Here is a 13,562-nt window from a genome sequence, read left to right on the forward strand (position 1 = left end):
TTGAGAATACCTAGTATCCATATCGAAGAACCTATGTTTCAGATTTCAAGTCGTTTCAAATCCGTTTAACTAGGTTTTGAATCTGTCAAAGTTTGTCATTCACTGTTTTCATGCTTTTGCACTTTGTACAAATTCTAGGAAGCCCTGTTTGACAAGTTATAATTGTTGACCAGTTGATCAAAATGCTAAACTTCCTTTTGTGTTGCATTGTAGATGTCAGAGATTTATCATGTTTCAAGTTTCAGCTCTTGACGAATCTGTTTGATCAGTTTTCAAATGCAATTTGTAACCTTTTATTGGTATCTTAAAGTGCAGATTGATTGGAACCCCTGTTCGGGACGTCATATCTCCTGGTCTGTGACAAGTGAGATCAAATGGATTGTACCCCTATGTTGTCCTCTAAAAATAATTTAAGTGTGTAAATTTTTAGGTCTTGATGAATCCGTCTGCACACTTTTCCAAGTCAATTCCATTCACAAAAAATGATATTTTATTGATGTCCTATGTCCTGCAGATCCAGGTAGCCTACTTTGAACGTCCGCCATTTCTGCCCAGTTATTCATCATAAGCCTAAATCATAGATCTATAATGTCCTCATGATAGAGAATGAGTGTCCCAGTTTTCTTTTCCCCATGTGCTCATTTGCCTAGTTTTCCAAGTCGATTCCGGAGCCAATTTGTTGTTTTCTAACGTGTTTGCTTGCAGGTATTTCTGAGAAGGCAACTTTGACAGTCAATATCTTTTGACTGGGAATTTGTCATGAGACGAGATCCGACAAGGTAAAAGTGGGTGGAACAAAGAATCAGTAGATCAGATCTCAGAGCCCGGTCAGATGTTTTGATCAATTTTTAAGGTCGGTCAACAGACCTAGCGCAAAATTGACAAGCTGCAAATTAATGAAAAGTCTGCTTTTTTGATAAGGTGGAATCTCTATTCTTGGTTTGATGATGACAATGTGAATTTTTCCCACACCCAAGCCTTTACCACTATGCTCATTCATTAGTAATAGTGAAAATTCATCAAATGGAATCAAGAGAGGAATATTTCCAGAGTTGGCTTTCACGATAAAAAGTCACATTTTTGTGAGCCAAAATCATAGGGTTACTCCTTCAAGTGAGATTCCAAAAAGGTGTGTAATTAAAGCTCTACAAGATTCAAACAAGAAACCAGATTCTGATAGTCTTATCTCTGGAGATGCAAATGATGACTTTTTAGAGGCAAATAACGCAAATTGAAGAAAAAGAAGGGAAAACACCATCCTTTTCTGAAATCATATGAATCCATGTCCATGCCATCCAATGTTGATAATGAAACAAATGTGTCAGATTTGGAATTCTCTGACACACATGTTACTTTGGAAGAGAAAGTGAAAAACGATATAGTCCTAGACTTATCTTCAAAGGGACGCGTTAAGGATCCTAAGCATCTTTTGGTCCAAGTTCTTGATAAGTTAGAGGTAGTATGATTACATGCATTGGCCTTGGAGCAGTGGAATGTAGTGCCCCTAAAAGAATGTGACAGGTTTTATCGTATCAGTGCAACAAATCTCATACATTATGCTGCTTTGCGGTCCTATAATGCAGAACTACTTTTTGGACCATCTATTGAGGGAAGGAAGGCTCACATTATGGTTACAGTTGGGAATGAATCTGCAAATGATGAAAAAACTTATTTACACTAATGTTTGAGAAAGAGCCCCATGCAATAAGAATGTAGACTCAGCGTCTGAAAATAGAAGCTGCCATTCCAAATGCAACCCACACCAAGCTAAACAAGGGAGCTCTGCGTAGGTGTTTAAAGAAGGAAGCGCTAAAATGGAGGTGTCATTTTGAGATATAAGGTATAGTCAGTATTAGAAGGAGTCCATGCCAAAGGGGTAGTAGTTAGAGCTCGCAGTTAGGGCCAAAGCCAAATGACAAAGGCACAACAAGAACTAAGTAACTCACAATAAAAAAGACCCCAAGCTAACTCTAAATGTCAACAAAAGATATAAATAAGACCCACAACCAAGGCATGAAGGTCGCCAGTGGCTTGGAAAAGCTATACTATAGCACTCCACACAATCTACAGGCTAAGAGCAAGATTCACACCCAAACAAGAAGCTCCCACGCTTGATAAAAGGAAAGACAGCACTGCCAGAGTAGAAACAGACCCACATATCAAAAAGCATCAGGAAACTCACATAGTAAATAGGAAGGAGGGTGCTCTCATTTGAATATATGAGACTGGATCATTTAAGCTTGTAGATGGGAAGTTCTCTCCTGATGGCGCATCTATTATACTCTTAGATGAAGTAGGCCAGATATGCATCCTAGCCACAGGACAAGGAGAGTGGCAAAAAAATAAAAAATAAACTTGTAATCAATTCTTTTTGGGGATTATTGTCCTTTGATTCAAGATGTACATGGGAATGTGCTAGATCAGGAGACTCAACTTCCTCCATATTGACACAACATGCAAGATCTTCTTTGTGATATAAGTATGATTCCTTACCCTGAGCCATATCAAAGTATGTATCAGCAGCGACGATTGAGAGCTCTGAGCAGCTGGTGGGTGGATTTGAAGGCATCAATAAAAAGAGAATACACATAGCTACAGAAAGGACACACGATAGTTAGAGGCCATACCCTGTGTCTCAAGCAGATCTGCAGATGCAAAGAAGAGAAGGAAGGCACAGGAAAAAGCCATAAAGTGCCATTATCCCACATTCACCGTGGGAGACTCTTTCGATGTTTTTAAATCCAAATTTGCATAGATGAGTAGTTGTCTTAAAGATAGCGCTCTTTGGAAGGGCAGCACTCATGTGCGTGGGCCCTTGCCTCAGTGGATGCCACTTGGATGTGTGACATCAGCGGGGTCACATAACGCACAATTTTGAACCAAATTATACACATACTGATGTGGCAGCAAAATGTGAGATCCTGACACATGGACAATCCAACAATTGTCGCTATGTTGCCATGGAGAAGATGCAAGGAGGTTGCCATGGCAAGATAGCGACGCTGATGCAGCGGGCCCAATTGGAAATGATGTAGTGACAGTGAAGGAGATCGCGACACGTGTCGCGATCCTGTGGCCATCGCTACCTCACCAAGAGAAGATGCTCACGGGATAACCATAGCGAGGTAGCAATGCTAAGGTGGCAATGAGGGTGGTTATGGTGACGACATGTGGCAGGAAAGGATAGGGTCATCAACTAATCACGAAGCACCATGTGGCATGGGTCAACAGAGCTTTGACCTCGAAATTGAAGAGTTGGACAAAATAAAATAATTTTAAAATTTTGTTTTAAAATTATTTTCAAAATATGCACGTTTTCAAAAATTATTTTAAAAGAGATCCATTCTAATGTTCAAACATTAGATATTTTAAATTTTGAAATTTAAAAAATTAAATGTGCAGACATGAGTTTCTAAGCAGAGGAGTCATTTTCAAAATGACTTTCAAGAGCTTTCCGAGAGGCCAAATAAGTGATGTTATATATCGCTGAAATCAGGAGAAGACAAACTTTCTGATTCTGGAGTTGGTTTTTGCACAGGTATCAGTCAGTTTGAGCTACACAAGGTTTTCTATCAGGTACCTGAATTGCAACCATATTTAGACCAGGAAGTTCAATTTTGATTTTTGTCAAGATAATGACCTGAATATCAGTAGAAGGCAATGGAAATGTAAATAGGGTCAAATTTTTTCAGATTTACTCAGTAAAAAACTCATTTTCACTGGCATTTTCATGGGGCAATCAGATATTTTGGTGACTCAACAAGTTTTTATCATTTAGAAATAGGCATTTGCAAATCAGTTGCAAGAAATGATGAAACAGAAATCAGATCAATGGTAGAAAGAAGAAAGAGGTTACTCAGTTGCATAGGATTGAATTTCAAGTGGACACTTGTCATCTTTAGAATAGATCCGAAAATTCTTTCTCTTCTATATCTTTCTTTCTTTCTTCCATTGAAGAGGTTCCAGTCTTTGGAGAAAAAGCAGTCACCACTGAGATACCAAATTTTGGATCTAGTTTTGATATACTCCCATACTGAGAAACCATTCTTCAGCAAATTCTCTTCTGTATGAACAGAAAATTAAGTTTTATGCAGATAGTTATATTCTGTTAGGTGATCTATGAGTTATTTTCTGTACATTTCATGTATTTGATTTCAAGGAAAACAAATAAAGTGCAGCAAAGGTTTGAAGTTCAGTCTGAATCCTGTCTCCTGATTATGGCTCTGTTATTTCTTCTAATTTGTGATCAAAGAGCATGAGTTAGGTTGCATTTCATTTTGAAATGTATGTGGTTAAAATGTCTTGCTTATGGAACAAAAAACCATGTAATAATGAAGTTGCTGATCCAATATATTATCAAGAGGTGTCATATGAAGTTGATGATGAGAGTTATTACTCAAGTCAAGAAGAGGATATTGCTAGTGTGTGTCCATCTTCATGTGAATCAGATGCAGACTGGGAAGAAGAAAGTAATGATGAAAGTGAGTGCTCGTATGTTAGTAAAGGTATGAATTCTTTTCTTAAATCTGAAAGTGAGTGTCCATTTCAGAATTGTGTAAATTTGTTTGAGATTGAAAGTTATGAAGAAAATGTGTGTACACAATATGAAGACAAAGAGTTTATCCATAGAGACATATTACCTAATTGTGTAGAAGAGTGTCTTGAGGATGAGTGCAGTGATGATCAATACGTGATTGATCCTAAGATTAATGCATCAGCACCTATTGGTAAGATAAATGATGATTTGCTTGCAAGACATTGTAATCACCTATATGGAGATAATGAACGCAACTTTGATTTGTATTCTACATGCTTTGTTCACGGAGTGGATGTTGAGTCTTCATATGATTCTAATTTTTCTTCTTCATATGCTAAAAGTGCCCATGACAGTGATGTTAGAAATGGTTTTAAATTTTTCACTAATCTGCTATATGGTGAGGAGTTTGATGTTGATCAGCACATCACTTGTCCTAATGTCTACAAAGGCGCTTTGCATGGAATTATCAATCCTCTTTTTGAAGAGCACACGGGCAATTCAGATTTACTTGAAAGTGAGTTTGATGATGATACCTTGTCTTACTACTGTAAGAGATCAGAATTTTCTTCTTCCAAGTTTGACAGTGAAACTAATGATTATGTTGCATCTGAGGAGGTAAATGACAAGGTGTTTGATGAGACGGTTATTGAAAATCTACCTATACCTTGCTATGATTTTTACAATGAACTCTCTGATGTGAAGACTAATATGTTCGCTGATTGTGAAGAACCATTTGAAGGTTTTGGATTAGCTTCAGATTCTGACATTGATGATATATTTGAGTACAAGTCAGAATGTTCATTTGAATATCATCCGGTTATGCATAAGGAAACACAGTTTGAAGGTATGAGTGGTCTTTTTCCCCATGTTGAATATGATGCATTCATATTCAAAATTGATAGCATGCATGAGTCATTTGTTAGAGAAGGTTTTCAGTTTCACTTTGACATTTTTGAGCATGTTGATCAGAACTTTCATAATAAAAAAGTGGTTGAAGACGATCATAGTTTTTATTTGCATTGTGAAAGTCAAGGTTTAGATTCAGTTTTGCTAAATGAGTTGATCCAGAATGATAATCTGATTGGTGAGACTGATAGGAGCAGAATTTTTAGTTTACCTCATGAAAGTTCAGAAGAGAATCATGTTTATGATAGAGGTGAACAATTCTGTTGAAGTTCGGTGGCCCAGGGCCATCGTGTGTACATAGTCTTAATAGAAGTAGTTGTTTCCTTGCTTTCAATAAGCTGTTCGAGAGAAGTTTTGTTGTTTCAAGTTTGTGGTCTACTTCTCCCAAAGATTTGAATCCTTTCCATGCCCGCAAGGGGCATGCATCCCCAGACAGAGCCACTGTTGGAGCTCAAAATTGTAGTTCGAATTTTGAGCACTATTGAAGTAGTTGAGCCCTATAAACGCTTTTTGATACCTATGTACCCGGCTGGTAGTCTGAGTGCCAAAAGGTGTTCAATGCTTCTAGCACCTTTCATTGAGTGCATCTAAGTGTTTCATGAAGTTCAATCGTCATTTTGAGTCTTTTGCTAAAGTCTTGTTTTGAGAAGTCAAATCTGCATTTTCATCTAAACTGTCAAACAACGATAGGAGGCTGTGTTTGAACTCGAATATCTTTTTCCCAAAATTGTTTCATAGCTCGTCACTTTGAGAATACCTAATATCCATATCCAAGAACCTATGTTTTAGATTTCAAGTTGTTTCAAATCCGTTTGACTAGGTTTTGAATTTGTCAAACTTGGTCATTCACTGTTTTCATGCTTTTGAACTTTGTACAAATTCTAGGAAGCCCTGTTTGACGAGTTATAATTGTTGACCAGTTGATCAAAATGCTAAAATTCATTTTGTGTTGCATTGTAGATGTCAGATATTTTTCATGTTTCAAGTTTCAGCTCTTGACGAATCCGTTTGATCAGTTTTCAAATGCAATTTGTAACCTTTTGATGGTATCTTAAAGTGCAGATTGATTGGAACCCCTGTTCGGGACATCATATCTCTTGGTCTATGATAGGTGAGATCAAATGGATTGTACCCCTATGTTTTCCTCTAAAAATACTTTAAGTGTGTCAATTTTTAGGTCTTGATGAATCCGTCTGAACACTTTTCCAGGTCAATTCCATTCACAAAAAATGATATTTTACTAATGTCCTATGTCCTACAAATCCAGGTAGCCTACTTTGAACGTCCGCCATTTCTACCCAGTTATTCATCATAATCCTAAATCATAGATCCATAATTTCCTCATGATAGAGAATGAGTGTCCAAGTTTTCTTTTCTCCATGTGCTCATTTGCCTAGTTTTCCAAGCCGATTCCAGAGCCAATTTGTTGTTTTCTAACGTGTTTGCTTGCAGGTATTTCTGAGAAGGCAACTTTGACAGTCAATATCTTTTGACTGGGAATTTTTCATGAGACGAGATCCAACAAGGTAAAAGTGGGTGGAACAGAGAATCAGTACATCAGATCTCAGAGCTCGTCAGATGTTTTGATCAATTTTTAAGGCCGATCAACAGACCTCCTAGCGCAAAATTGACAAGTTGCAAATTAATGAAAAGTCTTCTTTTTTGATAAGGTGGAATCTCTATTCTTGGTTTGATGATGACAATGCGAATTTTTCCCACACCCAAGCCTTTACCACTATGCTCATTCATTAGTAATAGTGAAAATTCATCAAATGGAATCAAGAGAGGAATATTTCTAGAGTTGGCTTTCACGGTAAAAAGTGACATTTTTGTGAGCCAAAATCATAGGGTTGCTCCTTCAAGTGAGATTCCAAAAAAGTGCATAATTAAAGCTCTGCAAGATTCAAACAAGAAACCAGATTCTGATAGTCTTATCTCCGGAGATGCAAATGATGACTTTTTAGAGGCAAATAACGCAAAATTGAAGAAAAAGAAGGGAAAACACCGTCCTTTTCTGAAATCATATGAATCCATCTCCATGCCATCTAATGTTGATAATGAAACAAATGTGTCAGATTTGGAATTCTCTGACACACATGTTACTTTGGAAGAGAAAGCAGCAAATGATACAGTCCTAGACTTATCTTCAGAGGGATGTGTTAAGGATCCTAAGCATCTTGTGGTCCAAGTTCTTGATAAGTTAGAGGTAGTACGATTACATGCATTGGCCTTGGAGTAGTGGAATGCAGTGCACCTAAAAGAATGTGACAGGTTTTATCGTATCAATGCAACAAATCTCATACATTATGCTACTTTGCGGTCCCATAATGCAGAACTACTTTTTGGACCATCTATTGAGGGAAGGAAGGCTCGAATTATGGTTACAGTTGGAAATGAATCTGCAAATGATGAAAAAACTTATTTACACTAATGTTTGAGAAAGATCCCCACGCAATAAGAATGTAGGCTCAGTGTCTGAAAATAGAAGCTGCCATTCCAAATGCAACCCACACCAAGCTAAACAAGGGAGCTCCGCACAGGTGCTTAAAGAAGGAAGCGCTAAAATGGAGGTGCCATTTTGAGATATAAGGTATAGTCAGTATTAGAAGGAGCCCATGCCAAAGGGGTAGTAGTTAGAGCTCGCAGTCAGGGCCAAAGCCAAATGACAAAGGCACAACAAGAACTAAGTAACTCACAATAAAAAAGACCCCAAGCTAACTCTAGACGTCAACAAAAGATATAAATAAGACCCGCAGCCAAGGCATGAAGGTTGCCAATGGCTTGGAAAAGATATACTATAGCACTCCACACAATCTGCAGGCTAAGAGCAAGATTGACACCCAAACAAGAAGCTCCCACGCTTGATAAAAGGAAAGACAGTGTTGCCAGAGCAAAAACAGACCCACGTATCAAAAAGCATCAGGCAACTCACACAATAAATAGGAAGGAGGGTGCTCTCATTCTAATATATGAGACTGGATCATTTAAGCTTGTAGATGGGAAGTTCTCTCCTGATGGTGCATCTATTATACTCTTAGATGAAGTAGGCCAGATATGCATCCTAGCCACAGGACAAGGAGAGTCACAAAAAAATAAAAAATAAACTTGTAATCAGTTATTTTTAGGGATTATTGTCCTTTTATTCAAGATGTACATGGGAATGTGCTAGATCAGGAGACTCAACTTCCTCCATATTGATGCAACATGCAAGATCTTCTTTGTGATATAAGTATGATTCCTTACCCTGAGCCATATCAAAGTATGTATCAACAACAACAATTGAGAGCTCTGAGCAGCTGGCGGGCAGATTTGAAGGCATCAATAAAAAGAGAATACACATAGCTACAGAGAGGACACACAATAGTTAGAGGCCATAGCCTGTGTCTCAAGCAGATCTGTAGACTCAAAGAAGAGAAGGTAGGCACAGGAAAAAGCCATAAAGTGCCATTATCCCACATTCACCGTGGGAGGCTCTTTCAATGTTTTTAAATCCAAATTTGCACAGATGAGTAGTTGTCTTAAAGATAGAACTCTTTGGAAGGGCATCTCTCATGTGCATGGGCCCGTGCGTCAATGGATGCCACTTGGAGGTGTGACGTCAGCGGGGTCACATAATGCACAATTTTGAACCAGATTATACACATGTTGATGTGGCGGCAAAATGTGAGATCGTGACACATGGACAATCCGACGATCATCACTATATCACCATGGAGAAGATGCAAGGAGGTTACCATGGCGAGATAGCGATGCTGATGCGGTGGGCCCGACTGGAAATGATGTGTTTACAAATGAAGGAGATCGCGACACGTGTCGCAATCCTGCAGCCATCACTACCTCACCAAGAGAAGATGCTCACGGGATAACCCTAGCGAGGTAGCGATGCTAACTTGGCAACGAGGGTGGTTATGGTGATGACATGTGGCAGGAAAGGATAGGGTCATCAACTAATCACGGAGCGCCACGTGGCATGGGTCAACAGAGCTTTGACCTCGAAATTGAAGAGTTGGACAAAATAAAATAATTTTAAAATTTTGTTTTAAAATTATTTTAAAAGAGATCCATTCTAATGTTCAAACATTAGATATTTTAAATTTTGAAATTTAAAAAATTAAATGTGCAGACATGAGTTTCTAAGCAGAGGAGTCATTTTCAAAATGACTTTCAGGAGGTTTTCGAGAGGCCAAATAGGCAATGTTATATATCGTCGGAATTGGGAGAAGATGAACTTTTTGATTCTGGAGTTGGTTTTTGCACAGGTATCAATCAGTTTGAGCTACACGAGTTTTTGTATCAGGTACCTGAATTGCAACCATATTCAAACTAGGAAGTTCAATTTTGATTTTTGTCAAGATAATGACCTATATATCAGTAGAAGGCAATGGAAATGCAGTTAGGGTCAAATTTGTTCAGATTTACTCATTAAAAAACTCATTTTCATTGGCATTTTCATGGGGCAATCAGTTATTTTGGTGACTCGGCAAGTTTTCATCATTTAGAAACAGGCATTTGCAAATCAGTTGCAAGAAATGATGAAACAAAAATCAGATCAATGGTAGAAAGAAGAAAGAGGTTACTCAGTTACACAGGATTGAATTTCAAGTGGACACTTGTCGTCTTTAGAATAGATCCAAAAATTCTTTCTCTTCTATATCTTTCTTTCTTTCTTCTATTGAAGAGGTTCCAGTCTTTGGAGAAAAAGCAGTCACCACTGAGTTACCAGATTTTGGATCCAGTTTTGATATACTCCCATACTGAGAAACCATTCTTCAGCAATTCCTCTTCTGTATAAATAGAAAATTAAGTTTTATGCAGATAGTTCTATTCTATTAGGTGATCTATGAGTTATTTTCTGTACATTTCATGTATTTGATTTGAAGGAAAACAAATAAAGTGCAGCAAAGGTTTGAAGTTCAGTATGAATCCTGTCTCCTGATTATGGCTCTGTTATTTCTTTTAATTTGTGATCAAAGAGCATGAATTAGGTTGCATTTCATTTTGAAATGTATGTGGTTAAAATGTCTTGCTTATGGAACAAAAAACCATGTAATTTCTTGATATTTGTCACAGGGTTTGCAGATTTCATGATAGGATGTTCTGAGTATGAGATTCATTCTGTAGTAGATATCTATTCACAAGGTGAAAGATAGATCAGGGATCTTGGTGTAGAGATATGTCTGAGGTTTCCAGGAGATGTATGGTTATGATTCAATTAATTGCACAATAGATGAGGCACTGGTCAGAGATAGGATCATTAAGTTTTGTTGCTCATACTTGGGTCTTGCTGATATCAACATATTAAATCAATTTTCCCTTTTATGTTGAAAGGTATTCAAAGTATAACCCGCACTTAGCTTTTAGTTTCATGAGTCATTTCCTTAGCTATTTCATGCTTGTGATCTCCTGGTTAAGCATAGAAGAATTAGGGGTTTCATCTGCTTTTATAGATCCTGAATATGGTTATTGCACTGGTCACATAGTCAGATCTAAAGAGGTTCACCCGCCTAGGTTTTGTAGAGCCTGAAGAAGAAGAAGGGTCATGCCTTATAGTTGGCCTGGTGTCTGATTGGATGTGTTGATAATGTGAGTTAGTTGCCCCTAGATATTTTTTGTTCTCATCAGGGTAATTGGAAATGGGTAACATTTTCAAACACCAACAATTACCAAGTTACAAGATTTTTCTTTTAGATACATAATATTCATCATTCTAGAGTAATCATCTTATCTCCATTGTAACTCTCTATTCCAATAGGTCCACATAAGTTTGTATGTATAAGCTGTAAGACTTCTTCAGAATGACAATTCTTTCTTTTGAAACTAGTTTTTCCCATCTTACCAATTTGACAATTTTTGCATAGACTCACATCAGGTTTCCTCAAGCTAGGAATACCTCTTACTCTTCTATTTTTTCTTATCTTAATCAGATTATTAAATTTCACATGACATAATATTTTGTGCCATAACTAGCTTTCTTCTACTTGAGAAATAAAACATGAACTTTCACTAAGATCAAGATTTTAACGTGGAAATCCAATTTCAAAAAAATCACCAATAGATCCAAGAAAAGAAATATGGTATCTACATTACTCAATCTAAATATATCAAGGAGATACTAAAGAAATTTGTAATGGAAGATTCAAGAATAGTTGGTACTCCAATATCTATAGGACATAAGCTTTCCAAAAATGATGATCCCAAGGAGGTAGATCAGATCACATATAGATTAATGATTGGAAAATTGTAGTATGTAGTGCGTACAAGGCCTGATACTACATTAGCAGTTGGTATGGTGGAAAGATTCTCAGCGAATCCCAAAAAAAATCACATGATGGCAATCAAAAGAATCATGAGCTATCTGAAAGGTACTAAAGACTATGGTTTATGGTACAAGAAAGGAGGCAATTTGGATTTGAAAGCATTCATAGAAGTTGATTCGGTAGGAACTGTTCATTATAGAAAGAGCACAAATGGAGGAGCATTCTTTCTTGACAAAAGACTAGCGCCTTGGACAAGAAAGAAGCAGAATTGTATTTCTCAGTCCACAGTAGAGGCAAAATATGTGGTAACAGTAGTTAACTATTCTAATATTGTTTGGTTCAAGCAACTATTGGTAAGTATGAAGATAGAGATCAAGGATCCAATGGTTATATACTGTGATAACACCAGTGCAATTAATATATCAAAGAATCTAGTGATGCATACCAAAACAAAACACATTTCTATAAAATATCTTTCTTTAAGAGAATTGGTACAAGATAAAGAGGTAAAATTGGAATATGTGAATACTAACAAACAAATTGTAGACATATTCACTAAGCCATTACCTAAGGATGCATTTTTGTATTTAAGAGTAAGTCAAGGGTCATTCCCCTATCCGAAGCTCCCTAAATTAAGTTTAGTGATGCATCAACCGGAGCATGTTGAAGATTAGTTAGTTGATGCAGTATTAACAAGGGAATATTGCAAATGAATAAGTACATAAGGTACATTGATATTTACTGAACATTGTCTTTAGCATGAGATGTCAAAGAGGGATAATTTTATTGTCATATCTCATAGAAATTTTATAAAGATAAAGAGAAATAGATGTCAAAGAGGGATAATGAACTTGGGCTGATATCAAAGGTTGTGGTTTCTATCAGAAGAAATTGAAGGTAGAGGGAGTTCACACTAATAAAGGGAGTTGAGTTCTCATGGATAAGAATCAGAATTAAACTAAGGATATGTTTCTTATTTTATTCTTTCTCTAAAATTTCATTGCATTATGCCATGTTGTGTTGCCATCAATGCCAAAGAGAGAGATTGTTGGAAATAATTGATTAATTATGTATTGTCTTTGATGTTACACAAAATGTCATATCATTTCCAGCTAGTGTATGTTGAGCTCACTTGGGCATTGAAGACAGTTTCCTATATCTGTTGAGCATTCCAGAGTTTGCCTAGTTCATAAAATAGTGTCTACTAAGTTCACTAGGATGATAAAGGAAAGTTTGCAAAAGTTGAGTGTTAACTGAGCTCACTTAGTTAATAAAGGAAATGTTGGATGGAACCAGTGTTAATTGAACTCACTCAATTACCAAAGAAACTTTGTAAATATGGTGTTAACTAAGTTCACTTGGTTCTTTGAGTTGGTATCTACCGAGTAGAGTCAGCTAACAAAGGATTTTCTTGTTTCAACATATTGAGCTCAATTTAATTGTTTGTTGGTTCTAGCTGACTGAGGAGATGAATATTAATTATTCTAAGTTTCATTCAAGCCAACTTGATGACAGGAAAGATATAACTATAAGTTCAATTTGAGGATTAGAAATAGAAGCATAAGTGGAACATAATTGAAGATTTAATGATGCTTAGGGGAATCAAACTACAAGGATAAGCAGAATATTGTTGTTGAGATGAAAAGATACATTCAATCAGGAAGGATCAAATATACAAGCTAGAATTGAGATCTATAATTAACAATTCAATTGTATCAAAAATCAAGTCATCTCATCATTACTCTCTAACCATTGTAGTAGTGATCTAAATCTCTTAATAGAGTTAGCTTAACAACTATTTGTAAATCCTTTAACAAGGTGACATTTCTATTGAATTGTCTAAAGACCTCTGACAAGGCCAC

At 36.8% G+C, this 13,562-nt stretch overlaps 1 pseudogene; it reads left to right on the top strand.

The window, feature by feature from the left end:
* Positions 1-8,219: 8,219 nt before the first annotated feature.
* The window catches only part of LOC149560517 (putative vacuolar membrane protein YML018C), a 54,837-nt pseudogene continuing 49,494 nt past the window's right edge, over positions 8,220-13,562 (top strand).

Source organism: Cupressus sempervirens, chromosome 4 (genome assembly GCF_028749045.1).
Source record: "Cupressus sempervirens isolate cs-2001-9-10 chromosome 4, ASM2874904v1, whole genome shotgun sequence".
Lineage (NCBI taxonomy): Eukaryota > Viridiplantae > Streptophyta > Pinopsida > Cupressales > Cupressaceae > Cupressus > Cupressus sempervirens.